This window comes from Filicampus tigris, chromosome 9 (genome assembly GCF_054856515.1).
Source record: "Filicampus tigris isolate MCC_2025a chromosome 9, RoL_Ftig_1.0, whole genome shotgun sequence".
Classification (NCBI taxonomy): Eukaryota; Metazoa; Chordata; class Actinopteri; order Syngnathiformes; family Syngnathidae; genus Filicampus; species Filicampus tigris.
Window position 1 is genome coordinate 21,478,776 of NC_141225.1, and position 25,456 is coordinate 21,504,231.

The 25,456-nt window shown below is 39.5% G+C and overlaps 1 protein-coding gene across 10 annotated transcripts in view; it reads left to right on the forward strand.

The window, feature by feature from the left end:
• The window catches only part of LOC147142528 (forkhead box protein P1-B-like), a 121,586-nt gene that overhangs the window by 17,569 nt on the left and 78,561 nt on the right, over positions 1 to 25,456 (forward strand). For 8 of the 10 annotated variants that reach the window (XR_015088167.1, XM_086041107.1, XM_086041102.1 and 5 more), the window contains one exon: positions 14,683 to 14,754. The exons of the other annotated variants lie outside the window; for them this stretch is intronic. The gene's annotated coding sequence lies outside the window, so the exon portion shown is untranslated. The remainder of the gene's footprint in view (positions 1 to 14,682; positions 14,755 to 25,456) is intronic. 10 annotated transcript variants of the gene reach the window in all.

A 25,456-nucleotide genomic window follows, 5' to 3' on the forward strand; every position in this document is an offset into this window, starting at 1 on the left:
GAAGAAAAAAAAAAAAGAAACAAACATTCTAAACAAAAAGACTAACTAAAATGAAAAATCCAAAACTATTATAACCTTGGTTCTGTGCTGACAAACAAATCGGTTAACTTTTTGTTTTTCACCAAAAGACAGAAGTGAAAATACTGAGTTTGGTAATCATTTATTCTTGTGCGTGTTGAGAGTAATCAGTTCCTTAAAGACTCCTTCGAGTCAAGTGTATTTTGCTTCCCTTTCCTTCAATAATTGAGTACATACTAAGGTGTACAGCATGCGCAACACTGCAACATTTCAAATAATCTCAGAGAAATGTGCAGAGAAAAAATCTTTTGAATATTTACATGTTTAACCTTTGGAGCATGCCTTCACATGTTGATTCGCCCCTTCTGTTTCGAGATAGACCAACGACATAACGTAGGGTGAAAAGTGGACACATGAGATTAATCGATGCGGATCCTGAGTAAGTCTGACCAACTCCCCAGAGTAAAATGCTCAATACTCAAAATTACAGTTTCAGTTTATTTTCTGCCAGCCACTGATATTTATATATATTTCGCAGCCCACGGTAACACAGCCATTTAACAAGAACACTCCATATGAAAAAACAAGCAAGCAGTGTAAAGAAGTAACTGAGGCAGTGACTTATTACCTTGCTGAATACATGATTCCCATTAAAACAGTGGAAAACGAGGGCTTTAAGACTCTTCAAAGTACTAGACCTGCGTTACGAGCTGTGTTTTTATGTTTACACTATGTTCCCTTTTATGTTTACATTCACTGCACATTTTGATAAAAAATTGTCACTATTCAAATGACCTAATTAAAAAAAACCTGTTCAGAAAGATTAGCTGACTTAAAATGTCATTTTTTTTCTTTGCGTTTTATACACATTTTAAATATATTTTATGTTCAACATGAGGGAAATGGTCAAAAATGTGCAAATTAGCATTAAAAAAAACGATGTAAAAAAAGAATCATAAAATCGAGTTTGTGATTTTATTTTAAAAATTTTGTGATCTGATATTTTTGCCAGATCGCCCACCCCTAATATATATGTATATATTTATACATATATATATATATATATATATATATATATATATATATATATATGTGTGTGTACATGTAGATGTTTTTTACCTGAGAGCGACACGTCTTTTTTTTTCTTTCTTTTTTTTCATTTCAAGGACAAAAGCTGTTGGAGAACGCAGCTCGTAGTGTGGAGTCCCCGAGCTCTGGTTGAGCAGGAGATCCCTTTTCAGTGCCAGCTGTTCTCTCAGATACACCAGGCTGTGCTGAAATTCTCTTAATATAATTCAGGGGGCTCAGGAGAATAGTCCAAAACAAGCGTGCCAGTGAGGAGAATGTTGAATTTTTTATCAGTGGGCCTCAACTTGCTGAGCTCGTGGGCAGCGCTCTCATTCATGAGCAGATGTTCAGCGCAGTTACACTCTGCAGCTAATGTGAACTTACTGGCCTCTCTGCCATTGGCTGCAAGGACGTTGGCAGTGACCTGGCATCTGAGAATTGTTCCCAGTAAAAGGCACAGGTTCGAAATCATAGCCCCCACCCTTTATAAGCCGCATCTTAGCCCAGGAGCTGTGTCCTGCCTGGACAGTCTATCTGTCTTCCGTTTGACAGTGATTAAGCACTCGCTTGTGTTTACTAGGGCATAGCAGCAAATTCTGCAGATTTGCTGTTCAATTGTAATCGCAAGTATGAACCAACGGCCCTCATCATAAGGAAATGTATGTTTCATGATTTACAATATAGTACATTTCATGGACTGCTATATGTGTCAAGAGGGGAGAGTGGCTTCATTTGAACATTTAATTGACAGTTACGGGTTAAACCAACACACAGAAAGTTTGCTATTTAAATTCGTCTTGTGTTTTTCTTTTCATTTCATTATTGTGGTTTTAGCTTTCAGTGCTGGTGGCGGTATAGTCATACTGAGAGCTTCTCTGATATTTTGACTCCAGTGTAGATAAAGGGGGTGATGCATTTTTAAAGGCCACATTTTGTATTGATTTATTTGTATTGTCATAATCAGGGAATGCAAATACTGTAACGAATGCCGGCGTGGTTGTCGATGTTTGGTTTATCATTTTTTCCCCGAGCCACCAACGTCATGGATTAACAAACTGGCATTAACTATCACAACAAACTTTGTACAATCTATATATTGTACTGTGTACTCCAGATAACAGCTTTGACTATTCACACCGTTTGCAAGACACTTTCCATAATGCAAATACGACAAAGCTAGCTTTGTGTGGACGTCTTACAGATTTGTGAATATATTTTGATTCAAGTCGAATTAACTGAGTTAATTTCATTTTGCAGTTGGCCCTCGGAGGCAATCTTCGACTTTTCAACTGGAGGCCGGCCTGCCTTCAGTCTTGCTGATTGAGCTGCATTATGCCGGGAATTTAAATGCACATTGACACAATCGAATCTGGCACGTGAACACTTTCAGCCCGCATGCGCACTTGCGCACCACTTATGTGCAACACAATGGTCATAATGTTTTAACAGGTCAACATCTTCTCAGTTTTGATTTGAATCCATTTACAGATTGAATTACAACCAAACATAGCTTTGGTAAATTGAAGTTTTAAAGTCAACAGTTTATAGTTCTTGTTGCTCTGAGGCGTTCAGTTGGATGCTTGTTAATTTTCTCTTGTTTACTGCTGTTGGCATCTTAATATATTGGCACAGGCGCACCCTCTGTTAGCTGGTTGGCAGTTTTCACATGTGACTTGTCTGGGAAATTGTAAGTTGTTGTCGGGAGTAGCGAAATTCGCTCGGAACAACTCCTCTATCGTCGTTCATGTGACTTTGTAAGGCATGCAGGAGAGTTACTGCCGAGCTGCGGAAAGAGGGCATTCGTATAAATAAAGCACCTGTGCAAGGCAAGCTGCTTGGCTCTGGTTGGTCTTTATATGAAAGCAGCTGGTGCTGCGGTCAGCCTGGTGGACGGTTTCCTCTCTTTAGACTGCCGCTTCTGAAATCTGCACGGACAAGCTGCTCAGTCTGGCTTTGATGTGGCCATATAGATCTATAACGGTTTTCTTTTAACTCGGTACGAGGCGATTTGATGCATAGCGCCATTAACAAATTGGTTTGTATGTGACATTGACTATAGTCGGCACCCTGCCAGTCATTTTCTGTGCGAGCGTATGAGTGAAAGTCATCCCACAGTAAAGTTGTCCATAAGGGACTTGAAGATTGGAAATGACAAGCTCTTGTTTCGTCTGCATGTCTCATTTTCACTTTCTAATTGGTCGTTTTTCAGGTTGGCTTTATGAGAGCAAAACTAATTAGTGTTACTAAATCCAGCAGAAAAAATAGCACTCTGCTTGATTGTTCTGGTTTCCTCTCCTGTGTCAGGCACTCAACAATAAAATGTGACTGTAATAGTTTTCCAATTGCCCACACTTCAACATCCCAGAGCTCAGTGGAACTCCTGGTCTCTTGACATTTTGTTTGGCAAGATCAGGGAACAGTGGTTGCCCTCTTGCCTGTGTCTTTGTGACTCATAGGAAGGTTCATTTTTTTTTTTTTTTTCGCTGGTGGGACAAAACAATGTGCTGTGTTTTAGATGTGGCATTCTCTGCTTTGATTAGACGTGCCCTGCTGACAAGAGCAGCCAAACGAGTTTACAGTAGCTGTGACATTACTGTTACCTTTATTCAAAGCGCGCCAGCTGCAGCGAGCCCTCAGGAAGCACATCATAGGCCCACACGGGCGGCCGGCGTCCACAAAGAGGAATACGAGCCGTGTTTGAGTTGGCACGTATACTCTTCTCTCAGTGAAGTTTTGCTGCCGATGCAGAAAGTCCAGCGGCGGCGGCTCTTGCGGGGTGGCGCGGATTCTAGGGGCAGGATGGGCCTTTTCCACCTCTCCCCGCTTTCAGGAAACACATCTTGCCATTTTTCCACCCATGTTTGAAAGTGAGGGACGGCAACGGAGCACGAGTCAGTGCTGCTGGCTTCCTGGTAAATTGGTGCGTCTCATGCGTCACGTTAGAGCCGTGATTTATTTGTTATATGTTATGTCTTTTGTTTGGTGTTGCTGTATAGGGCTTGTGAGTGCTGAAATGTTCGATTCATCTCGATTCGAAAAGATGAATCGATTTTCAATTCATCGTTACATCCCCAGTAGTAAGTCTTGAATGTTAAAACGTCACTATCCTCACACATGGGTGGCATTCAGCTTCTGTTATGCCTCTGATACTACCATCAATTTGCAGGTCGACTCAGCTCCCCTTCCTGCATCGACACAAGGGACAGTGAGCTGGTTAAAATGTGGGAAAAAAAAGCTGTCCGACTTGGCCATTGTGCAAAATGGGGTGATTAGGATGGAATAACCAACGTTCAGTGTGAAAGGTTCACGGCTAATGTGTAACTTGTATGGCACTCTGGAAGCCTGGGCAAACTACTTGCGTGGGTATTTGGAATGGAAATGGGCTATCCTAGCTATTTTTTATTCATTTCCCAAGTCTCCGCCCCCCCCAAACAACACAACAACTCTTGGGAACTCGTCCTCAGAAACCCGTAATTAAGAAGTGCTTGATCCAAGGTTAGGGAGGAGCGGTGTTTAAATGCAATTAGAGCAAAGCGCAAATTAATTTGGACTCGTTTACAGTTTTTGGAATGTGTCATTATTTGTTTAATCAAGGGGGGTCAAGTTGCTGCCATGTGTGTATGTATGCACATACTAGATTGGGGGTGGGGTTGTGGTGGCGGTGGTAATGGGGAAATCTATTTATTAATTCAGCTCTAATGAATTGTCATTTGAAAGTGACCTGTTTTGTATCCCCACGTTATTACGCTAACATTTCTCTCTGAGGTGCACAACCATGTGCGCACGCACACACACGCACACACACACACACATGTGAGTGTCTGTAGGACAATAACAAAAATGGCCCTTTTTTCCCCCCCATGTTGGTCTTTAAAAAAAAGACTTTAACTCATTCACTGCCAGACATTTTCAGACCCTCTTTTACCCTAACATTTGAAACATTTTAAAAACATTTAAAATAAATTCCTGGGATTGGACTGTGAAAGGCAAATATATACGTCAATGGCAGTGAATGAGTTAAAATCACCAATATTGTAGGAGTGTAAGTGATTTGTCCTTCCACATAGTGACACAAAAACAAATCAAACTATTGCAAAATGTGCAAACGCTCTTGCTCTTGTATAGACATCCCTAGCAGGGATTCCAAATATCAAATAGTTGAATATTCATATTAATGTTATACTCATGTGAGCTCTGAGCCAAGGGGACTTGAGGGCGATGCGAAGCCATACTTTTAATAAAGCCCAGCTGCTGTATGATCAAATAGTGTCCCTAATTAAGACCTAAGTGTACACCCATGTAACATTCTCTGTGGAATGCTAACAACCTGTGATATTTCCAAAGGAATTGGCTGTGCCTGTCTCAGAAAGAAGCGGAGTGAATTGAGTGTTTGGATTCCGGGGGGGTTGGGGGGGGGGGGGGGGGCGTGGTGTGGGGCCATGTTCATGTGGCAAGATAACATGTTGTTCACATCCATGTCAGATTGAGGCTAATGAAGGCCAGAATGATCCTTGGATGCAAGGCTTAAGCAAATGATCCCTTAGTTTGAATATATTAGAGCCCCATAGCGGCAATGTGCCTCGCTGCCGTGCCGGTGCTGCTGCATTTTGACTTGCGGTCTGCCGAGCCCGGTCAAAATGGCAGTCACGGTGTTCACTCATGTTGTAAACCATCCTACCTCTTTACTCCAGTTTATTTTATTCCAAACACTCCGTTATATGAAAGCGCAGGCGCAGAGCCATCAAAGGTCACTTGGTTTCTTGCAAACAAAAATATTCATAATAAATGGAACATATGAGTTGTGTTATTTGGCAATGCAAATGAGATATGTCTAGATCACCCCCCCCCACACACACACACACACACAAACACACACACCCCTCCTTCCCAACTCACATACTGTATAAAGATTTGGTTCAAGAATTTTTATACAATTTAAAGCGGAAGTCATATTGTTTTTAAACTCATTCACTGCCAGATAATTTCAGACCCTCTTTTACCCTTATGTTTGAAAATAAAATTGAAAAAAATATGTATAACTTCCAGGGATTGAATGGCTGGACTGTGAAAAGAAAAGTGAATTCATCAATGGCAGTTAATGAGTTAAGAATGTGTTCTATGCAGGCCCACTGATTGAAACACAGCATTCTGATTAATATTGTGTTTGTTGAATATGAGTTAAGCAACAAAATCCACCCATTTTCAGTCGACAGAAGTGACAAAATGGCCGCCTCATGAGATGGCTAAAAACGGGTGGATTTTGCTGCTTCACTTATATTCCATAACAATCATATTGCCTTGTTTCAACTAATGGGCCTGTACAAAACATATTCTTGAAAAAAATATGTTTGGGTTGACTTCCTACTCAAGATATAACATTGATTTAGTGTTGTTTATCTCTATAGTTGAATTTGCATCATTAAATAAAATCTGAATACTCACCTATTCTGTTTAATTCTTATCCCATAACTCAGTACTAATCAGTGTACTGTGATTTGACTGGCGCTGGCTCATTTTAAAAATGGGGTTTAGTTCTACTTTAATGATTTATCAGCAAAGTATGTGGTTTTACAAATGAAACAAAGACAGCTGCTGAACCCAACAGTATTCCGCCCTGGCCTGTTTTGTTTTAACATATTCATGATTGTATACAGACTATGAAGAGCATTTGCCAAGGTCGCACTCAGTTTGAGCACACAAAAAGACAACAAATATGACAAGCAACAGATGTGTCACACACTCTGAAATCCAAACAGCATCCGGCACGGACTCGTGCACACTATCATATCAGACGTGGTTGCTATGATGAGGCGAGGAGGCAGCAAACGCAGCCTGCAGATGAGACAAGGCAGCCTCTCTGCTGCTTCAAGCTTCCTGTCTGGAAGAGGACAAGCCCGTTTTTTTTTTTTGTTTTATGCTGCTTTGGCACTTCAAGTCACTTGAGTGCTTTCTTTCGCTCTGATTGCATGCGCGCACACTGTTTTCAAAGTTCACCATCCCAACCATGTGACAGGTAGGCTCCCAATCAGACAAGGCCAAAGGCAATGTCCATTTCACGGCCTTCTGTATTTATACAAGAAAACTTCATTTGACATTATTAGTTTGTGCTATAAACTGGACCCTGCATCTCGGTGGCCTATAAAAAGACATGTGATGAAGCTACTTTCAATATACTACGGTAAACAGGCACTTACAGAGACCAGAGACTATTTGTGAACAAGCAATTGAAAGGTACATTTTCCATAAGCCTTGTTGATACCGCATCCAAATTCATTTTGTTGACCAAATCAGATCTTAGCGCCCGCACATCATTTGCAAGCGACCGACAGTATCTACACTGGTTGCTGGGTACCAGAAATTCCACTTTTAAAATGGCGCACTGTACCAGAAAATACATTTTATTTTTATCTCTCTATGCAGGTGTACAGTACATGATGAGCTGAGTTGAGGCAGTTAAATGAACTAAAGAGTCATTGGCTCTTCATGCGCGGTTGCATACATTCATTCTGTATCATTTGCCAATGTGTTCATTAATTAACTACACTACTTAGCATTTCTCGAGGTGGCAATTGAGACTTTACTTATGCATTGGACTTGTGATATAACTATCTGGCACCAGTTAAAAAATGTGGTTGAAAAAGAAACCATCCTGGTTTGCACTTGAGGGATATTTTTTCAGAGGAAGAAACTCCTTAAAGCCAAAGGATGCTAGATTCTACCAAGATTCAAATGCCGAATTTCTACATGTTTCTTCCTCTTTTGCCACCCTAGCTTTGAATTTGAATCGATTGCTTTTGAGTCGTTGTAGCAACATCCTATTCGTGACATATTAGTGTTGATCTTTGTGAGTGTAATTCAACTATTTTCCCAAGGCTGGCTCTTCTCACAAATTACTTTTGCATTAAAGCACGGATGAAGTTTTACTGATACTAATAATGCTAATTTGGCTTCTCAACTGTGTCATATTTAAAGTAGCATGCATGTTGATGATACCATATTTAGAAAAGCCACAAAGTGTCCCAGCGTGAGTGTATGCTGCAAGGTTTTCGTGTGGAAAATAAAACTGTCTACATTTATTGTATTACATAGATGGTATGGTAATGTTGAGATGTAAAACACACCATTTGAATATTCAAATGTCCACACAAGTATCGTAATGCATTATCGCTTTTAGTATTTGCATACAGGTCTGTTTGCTGCTCTGAGCTTGGGTGGTTTAAAAACAAAAAGGCAGCAACAATGACACTGTCAGTGTGTATGTGGTCATAATAAGAGAGTAACAGGAAGTGTGACAGTTGTCCAAATGTCCAAAAATTGAGCCAGTTTAACTGCGCTTATCAAAATTGGCATGCAACTGTTCCTCTGCTCTTTTACAATATACAGCTACTAAGTTGCTTTCATGTCCGTGATGTCACCCGAGAAACATCCATCCATCCATTATCCATACCGACTTTGTACAAAATAGATTACATTTGTCAATGTTTATTCATGAGCATGACTTTTAATATCCAATATTAGTATACGCTGTGTTTTTGTTAATGTTTAGGCCCTCAAATCAATTGCAAAAGTGTGCCTTCACCGTTACAGTGACTGTTTAACTCTCGAACAAACGTGTTTTCAAAGCAATTATTACCATTTGTCACCTTTCTTATCTCCATAAAATGTTAAGATACTTGTGCTGTAATATACATTTTTTTTATGTCAGTTTTTTTACTCATCTTAACTTAACATTCCCGTGTGTTAATTATTAATATTGATACTAAATAATTTAGAGAGGATAATTTCCGTGCAGATTAATATTAAATGAAATATCGATGATTAATTTTTAAAACGACTATATTCATAAACAGTGGCCCAATGCTGACATGCATTGTCCATGCCAAGACCATACATATACAGAAAATAATACATAGAGGTACATTTTCTCTCAAACTTTTTTTTTGCGTAACCCAAATTGTTCTTAAAAAAGGTATGTTCGTAAATCGAGGTTCCAATGTATATTGAAAATAAATCACAACTTGCTCATTTCTCAACTCATTAACACAAGGTTAACTTTATTGTCAGTGTAGCCTGAGAGGTGGTAAATGAGGTGATGAAAGATGTGATTAATTAACCTGTCAGGCAGGAATGTTTGTGAATTTGCATCACTTCTGAATCCTCTCAGCTGTCTGAGGTCCCTTCGCTCTGCAACTGTTTGCTAGTCTTATGCCCAGGTGTTGGCTTTTATTTTATGTTTTTCTGGAAGTGGATATTCGACCACAGTTCCAACCAGCAGTTTCTGAGAAATAACGTTATTACTGAAATCTCGTAATTCCATAACAAAATTCCTATAACCATGGCAGCCATTTCTTAAATTTTAACATTTTTAAATTATATTTGGTTACATGGATTCATATATTTTGTCAACATTTTAATAGTTTATCTTAATTATTTCCTTTTGAGGGAAAAAAAATACAGTCCATCTGCGTAACATTTATGACATTTTGACCAACATTATTTTGCCAATTCATTCTAATTTGGGGCTCTTAAATTAGAGTCTTCATAAGAAATGACATTCAGATAGCTTAACGGGAGAACTGAATTCAGTACTTTAGATTCACTACTTTTTGTGACTCTAACATCTACTTATACAAACAGTATCGTCCTATCTGGATCAATAAAGGCATTCTTATCTTATCTTATCATCCTATAGGCCCTATACTGTAACACCATAAAATATGTTTATATACTGTATCCCATCAACCCAATATACAGCCCAGCCTCAGTAACCGCTAACTCTGCTGATTTGCATGATCCCATTGAAAAGAATTCCTCATCCAAAATTGTGGTGTAATCTCAAACGATACTTTGCGTCCACTTGTAATAACAAAACTGTGCTTTGTGTTTGTGGCTGCCGACTAAATCTGATCTTAAATCTTTTTTTCTCCAATTTTAGATAAAATACATGCATAAAAACATAGATCAATGAATGTAATATTTATACATATTTGGCAAAATACAACATTAAAGTGGTATGAGAAAGCACCTTCACATGGTTCTCTCAACCCTAACCCTAATAAGCACTCTCCCTCTCTCTCTCTCTTTCTCTCTTTTTTCTCTCTCTCTCTTTCTCTCTTTCTTTTTTCTCTCACTCTCTATCTTTCTCTGTGTGTATATATATGTATATATATATATATGTGTATATATATATGTATATATATATATATATGTATATGTGTGTATATATATGTGTGTATATATATGTATATGTGTGTATATATATTTGTATATATATATGTATGTATATGTACGTATATGTATCTATGTTCATAATAATAATAAAGATAAGACTTCCTATTTAAAACCAGATAGACAGGGAGAGGCATATAATTTCAAATATTTGGAAAATGGATGGACGGATGGATGGATGATACTGAAGATATTTTCAAATGAACACAGATATGAGTAGAGCAGAGGCGAGTAGTTTCCCTTGGTGATCCTCCGGGCTCCTTTGTTTCCTTGGTGTGTCTCCAGCTCATTAATGTTCTAAGCATGTGAGAAAACCAGACCATACTCCATAACCCATAGATTGGTGACATTACAGGCCCAACACCCCCCCCCCCCACACACACACACACATTTGCACGCATACCCAACAGTCTCTCAGCCGTTTTAAGTCCTCTGGCTCTTTTAGGAAGTGATGGCCACTGAGCTGCCCTGATTAAAATGACAATAGTCTAATTAACTCGACCCCGGTGTCAGTGCACTAAAATGGCTGATGGCCTGTCAGTTCCTGTTTGAAAACCTTTTGTCTCCTCATTGTCCGAAAATATTTTTTTTCCACAGAAAAATGCCTCAACCTTACTTGATGGGATTTAATGCTAATCATTTCTCAAAAGCTAATTAAATCTTGACATTTATTTCAGATGATCTTTTTTTTCTTTGTTAAAGTCTGCTTGTGTTATCCTTTGATGGTGTTCATTAACAGTAAAAAAATAAAAATACTGTAAATACGTATTTAAAAAAAACATCACAAACCAGGCTTTGGAAGGCAAACGAGCCCATGCTCTGTACATAATCTTTTGCTCTGTACATAATCGTTTGCTCTGTGCCTCCATAATCTCTTCATTTGTGGTTTTCAAGTGTGTGCTAAATATGTAGCTGCTGTCTTATTTTATCTCTAGCTACTTATTAATTTTCATACAAATGTTCTGTTTGTACCTGGTTGCTCTCTGCCCTAATGCGGTTCTAGCCAGATTTACACCTAAGCACTTATACTGGTCTTTCCCGACTTTGCATTTCACATTAGCAATTAGCATTAGCTTCTTCAACTTTTCATGTTCTCTCTTCTTTTTCAGTGTTACATGCTTAGAGACTCCTCGTTCGCCTTAAGTGATGGCGCTACTTGTCAGAAGTGTAGCTTAATGGCTGCCACACAGGCGAGGATTAGTGGCGAAGTGGATTCACACCGCGCAGCTCTCACAGACATTATACAGAGCAAGTTAGCTTAGCGCCTAGCGTTCCCGAGCAACCGGCAACCTCTGAGAGGATGGTTGACAGCATGATGTGAAGCTGATTTGTTTGTGTGACCCGTCCACCATAAAATCACATTGTCTGAGATCACGATTTCGGTCCCAAAATGATAACTCATTCAGCCCTAGTACATTATGAATCTATGCCTTAATTCTTGCAGAGACCAGACACCATCTTTATTAACAAATTGCAACAAATTGTTAACAAATTAACAAATTGTTAGCCATGCCATTGTCTGGCGCAAAAGCCGTGCGGCACAAGCGGTGGCCATAGAGCAGTGCATATATTATACCGTACTTGTGGAAATTCACATCTGGTGTGTGTGCGCGTGTGGGTGTATGTGTGCGTGTGCACGTATGTGTGCTGTGTGCGACAACCCCCACTTCCCCTCCCCCAGCTACACTCTCGCATTTCATCATCTGTTCACCAGCACCGTTGTTGGCTGCTCTGGATCCATCTGTTGTTATTATTTTCCATTGATAATTGGCTTCAACAATGGAATGCATGTCCCCCCCCTCCATGTCTTTGAAACCAAATACCATGTTTGTTTTCCAGAGGTCTCACTTGGGCTGTCTGTTGTCTGGTACTCCCTCTGACCCCACAATTTGTCACTCCCGGTCTCCTCACCTAACGTGTCTCCACCCATAGCTCCTACTACATCCCTGTGTTGTGTTTAAGAAGTTCAGATCAGTAGAAAATTCACATTGGCGCTGTTTACATCACTCATCTAATGCTGCTCCTCAAAGATTCAGAAGGTGTTGTGTGCTGTACGTTCGGCTGGGCTTATATTACTGTTCTAGACTTTTAAAAAAAATCCACCCGATCACTCTATTATTTAATGGAATAATTGTCAGTACGGCAATCGATTCTAAAACGATTCATTAGCGACAGCCCTAGATCAAATTATTTTGGTTTTAATGCAACATTCTTGAGACGTCGCTGTCCTGTGAAAAACATGTATGTCATACATTTATGTCATACATAAAACATGTATGTCTATTTTTTTTTAAATTGTTTTATTTTCACAGTTTCAGTTATAGACGTCCCAATAATGTGAAATAAAAAAAAAAAAAAAAAAGACATAAACCTTTTCCACAAAGCAGCGACAATAGCATAACAGTTACTTATATTACAAATTAAACATCATATTTTGTGTTTCGGACATCAATACAACTGTGTATCCAGAGTTTAAAAATGTTAAGATAATGCTGCCCATGACCATGAGTGTGGTGTGGTCGTCTTCTCTGCTGTTGCACTTGTCCTATTTATATTCCGATCATTTCTCTGCCAGTAGGTTGTTCATACAGAATAGTGAGGTGTAACATGGGCGGCCCACTTCTGGAGTGAAATGGCCGTAAAAGGGGCTATTGATTTTAGCATGAATTAATATGATGGTGATGTGTGAAGTTCATTAACGAGCCGCCGCAGACAGTATCAAGAGTGCTTAGAGAAATTAATGGAATATCTTACTTAATGTAAATATTCATGAGCTCTCATCTTTTTATCTCCACGGTGTGAAACGTGATGAGAGCCTGTCCATTAGAGGACCTTGAGGCCATTGTTGGGATTGGGTACATTTTTACAGAGGGGTATCAATACATATGAGCATATAACCTTACAACAAAGCCATTCCCATTGATTACAAATCTGGGAGGAGAGAGCGTATTGTGAAGCAGAGGAAAGTCCTCTTCACAGGTTTGTGGGCTTCATTAGTCTGCGTGAACCTTCTGTAGTTGTGTACCATAGTTAACCCATCTAGTTGTCCATATCCTTCCAACACGAAAGCACTTTGGTTCAGCACTATTTGTCTCACCAAATAACCAAATACGCTTTTGCACACACCAGTTATATTTGACATTTTTAATGTGCCATATTAACAACATTTTAATGCGTTTCTTTGATTGATACTAGTCATTTATTTGTCTAACAGAGCATTCAGTGAAGCCACCTAGGAGGATAATTATCTCACCAATAATTTGTTCTATTCCCTAAATTTCCGTCGGAATGTGTGATGTTCCGACGCAACCTCCACTTGTTTATCCTCACCCCGTGTTACCTGCTCCCCTACCGATCTAAATGGTAGCATTACAGCTTTTTACTGTTTGAAATTGAGGCAATTATCTTGGTCTTATTAGGTCTTGCGCCGTTGTCGTTACAGTTCACAGAGAACCTCGCTATCAGGATCCAGTTGTTGCTGGTTTGTTTGAAGCAAACACCAATTTGCTTTCATCAAAATGATGGAACACATTTCGAAATGTATATTATGTAAATGCATCTCGCTCACAGGGCTCTTTCAGGTGATGGGAATTAATGGTGTTTAGTAGTTTGAAGCTTGAAATTAATTCATTTCATTTGTCACCACTTGCCATTGATTTACGATCCAACTGATGATGTGTTAATTGAAGTCTAATTCATCACAATAAAAAGGCGTTTGAGTTGAAATGATCCAGGTTTTGTTATTGTTCCGTCTGTTGTTCTTCCATCCAACCTGTTTTCCGCATATTGTAATAGATGCTTGTTGGTGTGTTTTTGCTCAAACATCTATTTTAGATAAATACCCTTTTGTGGTACAGTATCAGGTTTGACTGCCAAATATATGACAAAACGGGGAGGGTACTGGCTTGTGAGTTTTGTCCCCCCTCCATATTTGTTCACGCTTTAATGCTTTTATTCAAATGCACCCGATATCTTAACCCACAGTGACTTTTAAGTTTTCCATAAAAATACGATTTTGTTTCCTTCGTTTTTTCCCCCTCTTGGGTTGAGTGCTCAGTTGGGAAAGTCTTGCGCAAACACATCACTCCTGTCAAACATATCGCACACTGGCACAATGCATTAACCACTAAGGGTTGGGTATTTCCATCAGAACTATTTTGTTTTGTATATCAAATTACCAACACCGTTTTTAATTTGTCGGCATCAGTGTATGCAGTTGTAGTTTGGTTGAAATGCAAGGTTTTGCATGAGCTGATGTTCAAGTTCACGGGAGGATAAACATGATACCTAAAGCTTCTATAAATAAATGAAAGAAGTTGCTGGATGCATTGACAATTAAGGCTTACCTTATTTTCCCCATCTTTTTAGTGGTGGGTGCACTCAGGGTTTTGCCAACGCTGGAAGAGAAGATTGCTTTAAATAAGCAAGCTCTTCAATAAGGTAAGTGGTGTTCCCCAATTCAATCTCTCTCTCTCTCTCTCTCTTTCTCTCTCTCTCTCTTGCTCTCTCTCTCTCTCTCTCTTTCTCTTGCTCTCTCTCTCTCTCTCTTTATATATATACATATATATATATATATATAAAACGTATACAAATGCACGTACCATTTTCAAAATGCCTGGTGGGGTTACAGTGTTACAAAATCATAGCGTAAAAATAACATGAGTTAAACCCATTCAAAGATTGTGGGCACATTTAGGACCTCAGTTTAATTTACTTTGTTGCGTTTACTGCCTGCTTTGAAAAGTAATTTCTTTATATCAGCATCAAACTGAAATTGCCATGTATTAGTATTTGGCTTGCTAAGCTTCTAATTCAGTGGCATTTACAGCCGTCTGTTTTTCAATGCATTTATAACACTTTGATTCGACAAAGCTCTTTAATCGTTTATGCCTAGGTTGGAACATAATAAACAACTGTAGCAAAAGTGCCTCGTGGGGGTGATTCTGGCAAGAAAGTGAAACGCTTCTGTCACTTGCAGTGTTGTTGCTGCACTTTAAGTACCTTAATCTATTCTCTCAGCATGGCTGCCATTGTGTAAAAACCCTAACAGGCAAAGCAAATGCATGGCACGTTGGAAGCTGGAATGATCGTCTTACAAATATTGCATGTAGTGAAGACTAAAGCAAAAATGAAAAGTGACAACTTGCTTTAGTCCTTGACTAAGACCACAAGACGTAGAAAAGCTCTCCAAAACAACTCACCTAGCTGCTGGCTGCATTCCTTTTCTGATGCTTTACGCCTAATAATACGTCAGCCGCCTTCTGGAACAACACACTGGCATGTACCAATAAACTCAGAAGTTGCAACAGTGACGTGGCGTCACGAAATGTACACAGTGATATTGCATATGGGTGATATTGAAAGTAGATTCGACTTCGCGTTCAGATGCAACATTGGAAAAGGGCACGCCAGTTTGCCGTGTAAATCCAGCGCCAATCATTACTGAAGCGTTGCAGTGTCATCTGAGCATACGTCATCAATAGCAGCTCAAAACAACAGCTACCCTTTCGTCCGCCGTTGTTGTTTTGACTGCGCTGTCATTGTCCTTGGCTAACTCGTAACCACCAGCTGCACGCATTTTCTGTTTTTACAGACAATTGTTAAATGCTAAAATGTTCCAAAAGTTTGACTGTTTTGACCTTTAAAAAAAATAGGCTGATCAAAACACATTTTCAAAAAATAAACACCTATTCATTTCCTCCCGCATGGCTTGGTGATCTTATACTCTCTGTATTGGAAGGTAGAATGAATTACATTTTTGTTGTGTAGATGGTCATCTTGAAGAAAAACTCCTTTTGGGAAGGGGAATGCATTTGGTGAGGATCAATTTATTTTTCTATCAGTATCAAAAAGGCCATTTACACTCTTGGTCTCCCACCACTAGGACATGGATAAATTCAACCGGCTACCAGCAGCTGAACATATTGGTATGCGTTAGATTTAACCAGTGGAACGTAGCAACACTATAGATACTGCATATTGTCTTGCTTGCTAGCTGTAAAATAATGATAATGATGATAATAATATAATAATACTAATAGTGTCCTTTAACAAACACTAGTTAAGGTAAGCAGAATTTATTCTGCATGTGACTAATGGGGAAATGTATATATAATGTGAATTATCTGATCAAAAAAGAATCTGACCATTTTAAAATAACAAGCCTATTTGGAAAAAAAATGTCTCTGTGGCTGGCTAGAAAAACACAGGGCCAACGGTGCAACAAAAACTGGAATGACAAACACCATTAGCTGAAACATTTCCATCCTTTCGCAACAATGTTATTGTTTACCTTACCGTGCGTATCCTAATATGGTTACCCCCCCTTGTCAAAGCTGGCCACAGCAGAGGCGAGAGGCCCCCGAGGGGAGACGTTTTCAGCTGCCACTTCCACAATAAGAAACAAATGTCACAGTTTGGCAAAATGGCCTGACTTTGGTCGTCTTACAGTACTTGGCCTTCCTTTGTTTTTACTGCGGCTCCCCTGTGTAACCACTCTCTTTTGTGAAATGTCCACTTCTGTGGTCCCGCTTGTCTTTCTTGCCTCTTTCACTGTCGTTATTTGTCTCTATCTCTCTATTGATCTCTGCTGTTAGCTATATGTAGATTGACTGATGGGTCTCTGTTTGCTGTGTTATTTAGTAGAAAGAGGGGGTGCTGTACTGTCGAAGTAGCTGTGACTTGTTGATTTGTTTTTTCTTGCTTGGATACATGCACCTGCTCCTGTTACAGATAAGAGCTCTGAATCCCCGTTTTTGGTTTGACTTCTCTTTGGTGTGATTTAAACATTCAGAAATTGTTTTGCATGGCCAGTATCAAAGGCATATCCTGGTAAAATATGACCAATCAGGTCCCATTGCTGTCTGTTCTTAGCAGCGCAATCCATTGAGAATACTATTACTGGGGTTTTGGCAAAGAGGTCAGCAGCCTTTATCTGGCAGAGGAAATCGGGGTTTATCAGATGCATAGTCTTTCTTTTCCCCAGCTGGTGGAGGTAGATGGCAACCTCACTTAAATCCTAAAATCCTCACGTTTATGATATTTGCCCAGCATTATCTGTGCCTGTGGATGAATGGGAGTGCAGAACATGTGGAATGTAGAAGGTCATACAGGATGATTTACACAGTGTAGAGCCAGAGAATCCCTGGGAAAATACTTGGTCGAGGATCAAACGGACACCATGCAATATGTTCATAACACTGACCTTTAGATTCGTGAATTTCACGTCGCTCCCTCAAATAGTGCACTATATGGATAACGTCGACATTTATGAAATTTGTGACGATAAAGGTCTTTTTTTTTTTTTGTCATCGGGCCTGGTTTTAGAGTGCATCTGGCTTAACTGCGATGAGTAATGTCTTTGTGGTCTTAAATAAAGCTTCTACTCAAATGGCTCGAAGCTTGTCAAATTTGAATTCTGAGCAAAAATATTGGTGGAAAAATCTGCCTTAAACGTTGCATGACATTTTGGCTATCAAAGTTGTCATAATGCCTAATTTAGGCATACCATTCGAGGCGGCATCACGATAACTTAGTTCAGTGAGCATCGAATGATTACCTTCAATCTCGATAAGACCAACCTCTAGAAAACAAGAGGGTAGCCACTGCCAAGTGTCTCTCCATTGTCTGTCCAAATCCACTTCAGAACAAAACCAGTACATTAATCAGGTAATTTAATGTAAATATGTCTGGTCAAGGTTAGTTGTGTATCCACTTGTTTGCTTTAAACTAAAAGACTAAAAGTACAATAAGTCAAGTTCACTCTGTTGTTGTTTACACATGTTGTATGTGATAGGCGGATGACATTTACCTTTATTTGATGTTAATGAACTCTGTGGAAGGCCTCTCAAGGTCACTTTCTGAGAAAGGCCGCTAACTGCAGTAAACACATTAGCGGCCAAAGATTTGTAAACACCGGAAAGGCATACACATAAAGTCCATCTAATACTAGTAATTCACTTTCCTTAACTGTGAAACATTGTGGCTGTGTTTTCATTTGTCAAATCACACTATGCACACCTAAAAATTAGTTACAGAAAGCTTAGTGGCATGCCTACTCATAAAATAAATCTAGGTGAGAATGAAGGCAGAAAGTACATGCAGCACTAGTGTTTTTTTTTAATATGAATTAATGAAACGCTGTTCCTGCACATCTCTAGGTGGTGTTTTTTTTCTTTCAATTTAAAAAAAAAAATATATAAATATTTTAAAAAGCCCACTGTTAGCTGTAGAGGTGCATTTGGACTTCAAATCCCTTTAATTAGAAGTGAGATATTAGCATTTCGTTGGGCTTTATGTGGGGTGAGGGGATCGGGCAGCGACTGTGCCTTCATTAGCCAGCTTCTCTGTGTAATGAGTGCCGTCATTAGCTGATGGAGGGGATTTGCTCTAGCTTTACCTTGAAAGGCACATCTTTTAAATACTTGCAAGGAATAAGGCATTTTAATGGTTTTCTTAATGAATAGAATAAAGATGCTACATCTTGAAAATTTGAGTGCACTTCTGATCATGTGTATCAGCTGCTGTCTTTTTAGTTGATCCCCCCCCCCCCCCCCGCCCCTTCTTTTTTTTTCCAAGAAGGGGGAACATGTTTGGAAAAGAAAGTGAGGAGGAGACAAAAACTAAGACACTGGCAATTAGTCACTAAACACAACCTTGTAGATAATAGTTAAAAAGTGATTTTTATTATAGTTCAATTTCCGTGTGATTTGCAAGGAAGGAAGTGGTATCTAAGCTATAGTGCTTGAATTGAAACACTGCGCATTTACGTATCAAAGAACCCTCGCAGGATAAATCTGACGGCACAAATGTTGACACTGAAGTGCATGTGGACTCGCAGCAGTTATGACAGTCAGAGCTGTGGTGTTTTTTTGTGATATGGAAGTCACTCTAAGCCTTTGACGCTGCCTCCATTCTCAAAAGCATGCATGACGTGATTTGTATTTTATTGATGAGTTTTTGAAGTGGCAAGTGTGGGAAATTGGATCTTTGATCTCCTTGAGTTTGGGAAATATATTCTGAGTGTGTTGAGCTCTCCAGGTAAAATACCGCCATCCAGCCATACTCTCTCACAAGCACATAGACTGAGACAGACCTGTCATTTAGGAGGAATATTACCCTCCCTCTTTTTTTTTTTTTTTTTTTTTTACCCCTCTTTCAAAACATATACAGGTATTTGTTTTGGATGTTTTCACTGACTGTACATGGTAATTACCGTTGTTCATTAACAAAACCCGGGTATTTGTTTTCAACTTCAAGCAATCACTTTGATATGCTAATTACAATGTAATTTAATTTGAGCCCTGTAATGATGATGCTGTTATTATGGACATAAATGATGCAGTTAAGCTGAGAGTAATCTCATTTGCATACTGTACATGCCAGTAAATTAAGCCCTTTCCTGTGTTGCTTCAGCTTTAATTTTCCACTCCTTTTCACACAGCATCCCTCAGCCCCTGTGCCTAATAGCAGACTAGCTTGTTTGATGTCGACAGCTGCTTACCGCACTAAATCGAGTCACAATATGTAGTCCATAAAGCCTCCTAAGTGCTCTTTTAAGAAGTTCCTATTAATAAGATAGCGAGCTATTTTCACACTTTGTGCAGACAGAAAAGCATGCTTTGTCTTCACTGTCTTTCATCCACAGTTGATACAATCTTGTCCAGAAAATCAACAAGTTAAATTCATGTATTCCGTGTTATGTACTTATTACTTATTTACTTTGCACATGAAGGAAACCAGTACCAATTTTTCAGGCCTCATTTATGGTACTTAGGGCAGTAACAATACACCAAAAAGCACTGTTTGGCGCCGACCTTAATTTTAATTTTGAACTTCCGTTCACATTCGGTCCAGTAATAGAACAAAAAACAAAACATAGAATGTCTTTGAATTGAATTTGAAGTGAATTTTATTTTAAAGCGAAACATAGACTTCCCATGGGCTCCCTACCTGTTGGACAGGCCAAGGAGGTCGGTCGAGGGCTGGGTTTGTGGCCGAAGGCGTCTACCTTGGCGCTCCGATCTCAGGCTGTAGAACCTTGGTCTTGGAACATGGAATGTCACCTCTTTGGCAGGGATAGATTCTTGGCGTGTGAGGTTTGAGAAGTTCTGACCTAACAAAGTCAGGCTTGCCTTGAACACACAAGCTTGGACACTGGCATCATTCCTCTTAAGAGGGGTTGGACTCTCTTCCACCCTGGAGTTGGCCACGGTAAGATGCTACTACATATTTACTTACATGCTCAGACCTGGATGGACGTGATTGGGAGAAACGGCGCCCCCGACCTGAGCGGTGTTCTGTTATGGGACTTCTGTGCTTGTCACGGATTGTCCATAACAAACGCCAAGCTCAGACATAAGGGTATCCGTACGTATACTTGGCATCAGGACACCTTAGACTGCAGTTCAATGATCCACTTTGAGATTGTTCCATCAGACTTGAGATGGGCGGAGCTGTCAACCGATCGCCACCTGGTGAGTGTTGGCTCCAGTGGTGGGGGAAGTTGCCGGTCAAAAGCTGGGATTCTGTGATCTGACCTTAAACAGGCAGTTGACGCTCAAAACCCATCCAATATGACTGAGTTGTGTATAAATTCCGAGAAGAAGAGAGATCCAGTTGGTCTTCACAGCAATGTGAAAGATTCATCACCAGCTATCGCAAACGCTTGATCTCAGTTATTGCTGCCAAGAGAGGCACAACCAGTTATTAGGTTCAGGGGGCAATTATTTTTTCACATAGGGCGAAATAGGTTTGGATTATTTACCCCCTTAATAAAATAATTATTTAGAAGAAAATTAGTTTCATGATCTGAAACATTTAAGTGTGATCAATGTGGATGATTTAAAAAAAAAACTGAAATCAGGAAAGGGCAAATACTTTTTCATGACACTGTACTTCCTGATGCTTCCAGAGAGTGCCTTGAGGGGGGAGGATGGTTTATGGACTTTTTTTTTTTACAGTGGTATCACAATCGCCCTTCACTGAGAATCCTCCAGCGTTTTTATATCATAAAGAATATAATTTTTTTTTTTTTTTTTGCTGGACAATTTTCTGTTAGTCTCTAATTGGCCACATAAATCTAGTCAGTTGAGGGTGAGAAATGTTTCAGTGTCACACAGTGTAATCTTCACCCTTATTTACCAATTCATTAAGATTCATTGATGCAGGCTCGGTGAGAGGAAATGACAACATAAATCAGGCCTCCAACATAATGACCCTAATCAGTTGGGAATTGCAGAAAATGTCATGATGAACTATGTCCTTGTGTTAGTGCCACTGTATATTGTCGTTTTGCTGCTTTATGAGTGGGACACGTCCTCCTGACAAGGGCTGTATTTAAAAGAAAAACATAAAATAGGAAAAAAAGAAAAAGTTGTTGAAAAACTGACACCATTAAAAGGCAGAAATCCATGTCAGGTCTTTTTGATATTTTGTCCTTCACCCTACGTCTGCCTTGACTTTCTTCTATTTAGCCTCTTTGTCCATTCTCTGGTAAGTTGTGGCTTTTAAAATAATAACATGCTTCATAGGCTTAAATGCGCCTGGTGTATTGTTGAAGATGATTTGTGATTTGAGAAGCCAGTGGAGGTGTCAGGGAGTAATAACCACTCCCATACCAATGAAGTGAGCACAATTAGATGCCTGATTGAAACTTATTTTGTTACAATTGTTTGACTACACTGACATTTAGTCAGTCAAGAGAGGTATTTCCATAACTGTTTTGTGCCTAAGCGTTTATGTCCAGGAAATCAAAAGTGTTCAATGATTGTGCATTTCTTTGTCTTTTTCTTATTATTGTACTCAGAGATGCCAAGATTTTGTTACTCAAAACTATTCAAAGAAAGAAAAATATAATAGCAATCTTAAAATATAAAGAAAATATTATTGTTGTTCAGTCTTTCCGGTGACGTGTTTGCTTTCAGTGTTTTGGCTCATACAGAAATGTTCCTTACAAAATCCAAATGTTCCAAATATCCTGAATGTTCCTGAGAGTTGATGATAGACCGAGGTTGTCATGTCATCTCTGTGTGCTGTGCGCAGCGGCCAGGCCAAGACCAATTGTTCACAGTTCGAATGCATATACACTTAGTGCTTTGAGTAACCATAATAAATGCTTCGGCCATGTTTGATAATATCCTAATCAGACACACATGGCTCTTTAGTGTGATCTTTTGAGGTGTGCTACTGGACTAAAAGTGTTGCTGAGCCTCGGGGAAAAAAAGAAGAAGAAAAAAAACCCCGATTAGGTTACTCGTTGTCAGCTCACACAGAGGACGTTTGTCCCAAAAGACAACACTTCTAATAATATTGTCCCTACTTAAGACGGGGACACAATATTAATTAGACAAGTTCGTTAAGGCTAACCTTGGTTTTCCCAAGAAAATGTATTTGACATATTTCATCTCCACAAGTTTGCATTCCCACACCCTTGGGAAGACTCCTTACACGACTTCATGTAAAGATGATTAGAATTATGACACCGATTAAGTAATGTTAAAACAATAAGTAGCTTTACAGATCCCAAAGGATGGTGATGGACTAAAGGTATGTTTTTTTCTTTCTTTGCTAATGGTGCTTTCCAGGCCTAATTGGTTCAATCAGCTTGAGGGAAGAGAAATGCATTTGCCTCTGCATTGGCCTTTTGGCCAGAAAGCAGATTTCCTATTTCGTGATGTCTGTCCTCTTGTTGCCGTGTTAATGGGCATGAGCCACATGCAAGCAAGATTATCAAAGTCAAATGAAGGAGAGTTGCTGAGAAAATGTGTGGGGAACGTCTCCTAAAAGAGGCTTCAAATCCCAGAATCACCATTCCATTCATGTACAACCAGATAAAAACTCATTAGACGTTTCTATTTACTTACTCTCTATGCGCCCTAGTTGTACTAAAAATACCATGGCCTGCCTTACTTTGCTACATTCTGTCATCGTCTGGGCACAGTGGGCCTTTATGCTGAGTTGTTGTCTCTGCAGAGGCAAAGTGGTTCGTGTGTTTACTACTTAGCTTCTTATCTAGAGTTTGCATTATGAAATCGTTTTTTGTTAATTTTTGATTGTGCAGAATGCTCATGCATTATGATGCTTGATACTCAAGTGGGTGATTTTTATTTTTTTTTTTCATGTCAACAAGAAATCTCCTCACTAGGTACGCCTTTGTATACCGGTAATCTTGATTTTATATGATCTTGCCGTTGTACATAATGGAGTTTACACACACCTGTTAAATACCAATGTTAGAGACAATATGGCAAAGCGACATTCCCAAGAATCGGACATCCCTCCAAAGCTGATGAAAAGACGAGAAGAAAATTTGGTCAGGGAGTCTGCCAAGTGGCCTACAGCAACATGGGAGGAGTACTGGCCTATTTGAATGGGTTGCTATGATAACAATGTAGGCAATGTACACTGAGGACACGGGATACAAAAACTTGAGTTGTTGCTGTTTTTAATCAGTGCGTGCTTCCTCGCCAAAATCTCTTCAGTGTGTGTCGCTGTCCTCGCGATGTCAGTGTCGTGTGATTGTGTCTTGCTGCAAGTCTTGATATCTGATATCTATAACTTGCAGCTTGAAGGTTCTTTACACCAAATGGCCGACTGTACTTCATGTTTTGGGCTCATTTTATTGCACTAGCTTGTTAGTTAACAACTCGTATTTGACATAAATGTTGTGGGTTTTCTCAACAATGTGTGTTTTTCCTTTGTGTCTTTTTTTTTTTTAAGGGAGAAGTCAACACAAACATATTTTTTTCAAGAATATGTTCTATGCAAGCTCACTAGGCATTCTGATAAATATTGCGTCATGGAATAAGAGTTTGACCTGTTTTCTGAAGCTGAGCCGTGATTGGTCGTTACCTGTGCCTTGAGGAGTTGTGATGTCATTTTCAGTCGACATAAGTGACAAAATGGCTAAAGATGGCTAAAAAGGGGTGGATTTTGCTTAACTCATATTCCCCAAAGCAATATTAATCAGAATGCCGTATTTCAACTAGTGGGCCTGCTGGGAACTTATTCTTGAAAAAAAAAAAAGTTTGGGTTGATTTCCTCTTTAAACTCCATATTGTGATGTTGTAGTGACTCAGCATCAAATTCGGGAATCATTTGACATAGAGGATCTATTGTTGTTTCCTTGATGATCCTGTAGTTACTGAATAACTAAACAAAGTAAATGTTGAACATGTTTTCGCAAGTTCCTGTTGTTGTGATGTGATGCGCTGGCTCTGATTTGCTTTCGTAGGAGAACACCCCACCACCGCCCGGCTTTTTTCCCTCCATGAATGCCTTGCTGAGCAGGTGTATTGAGTCTTCAAATGTCAGAAGAATCACTTTTTGTTGATCTTGACATCTGCCTCGCTGTTTACTCTAGCCAAAGCTGCATCTGCATCAACAATGATTCCCTAAAGCTACACCCCCGCCTATCTGGACCTGTTTACACTCTGCCTGCCCCGAAAGTCTCGGAGGATATCAGCTGATCATTCCACCTGGTTAATATTAAATGATGCTTGCAAGGAGAAGTGTTTGTTCAGAAACAGAAAACCTGCTTCTCCTGTTTACTGTCGCCATAACAGCAATCACTTATTAAACACACCGGTGCTTAGTGAGTGTGAGTGGTCTCATCATACCTCTTTTTCGTGTATGTTTCATTTGGTGCGTAGGGATGGGACGAGTTGTAGTCAAGTCAGTGTTCTTTTGACACAGTCATTTTGAGCTATTGTTTGTGTTGGACTAGCTGGCGCATGCAATTTGTCGTTTGAGAAGACGACGTAGGTCATCTTTGGGAAAATATCTTCCCACAACGGAGAACATCCAACGATTGTGGCTAGTGATGTTGCTTGTGCATGTGACATGCATGTTTTGCAGCTAAACCATATAAAAGCGGTTGCTAATTATTGGTCATTACTCACATCACAGCAGATTTCTGAGAGCATTTTTTTTCACTGTCTGAGTTGCCCATGATGTGTTTTGCGCAGGTCTGCTGACTTTTCCCAAGAATCTGGAGCCAAAATACAGCAAAACATGGAACTTCTTCAAAAAACCTTGAGAAAGATTCTGTTGTTGCACCTTTCGTACCGCTTGTTGTGTTGTCTAGACTCTAGACTAGCAACCAAGCTGAACCCAAAGGACTCTAACGTGAATGACTCCCCTT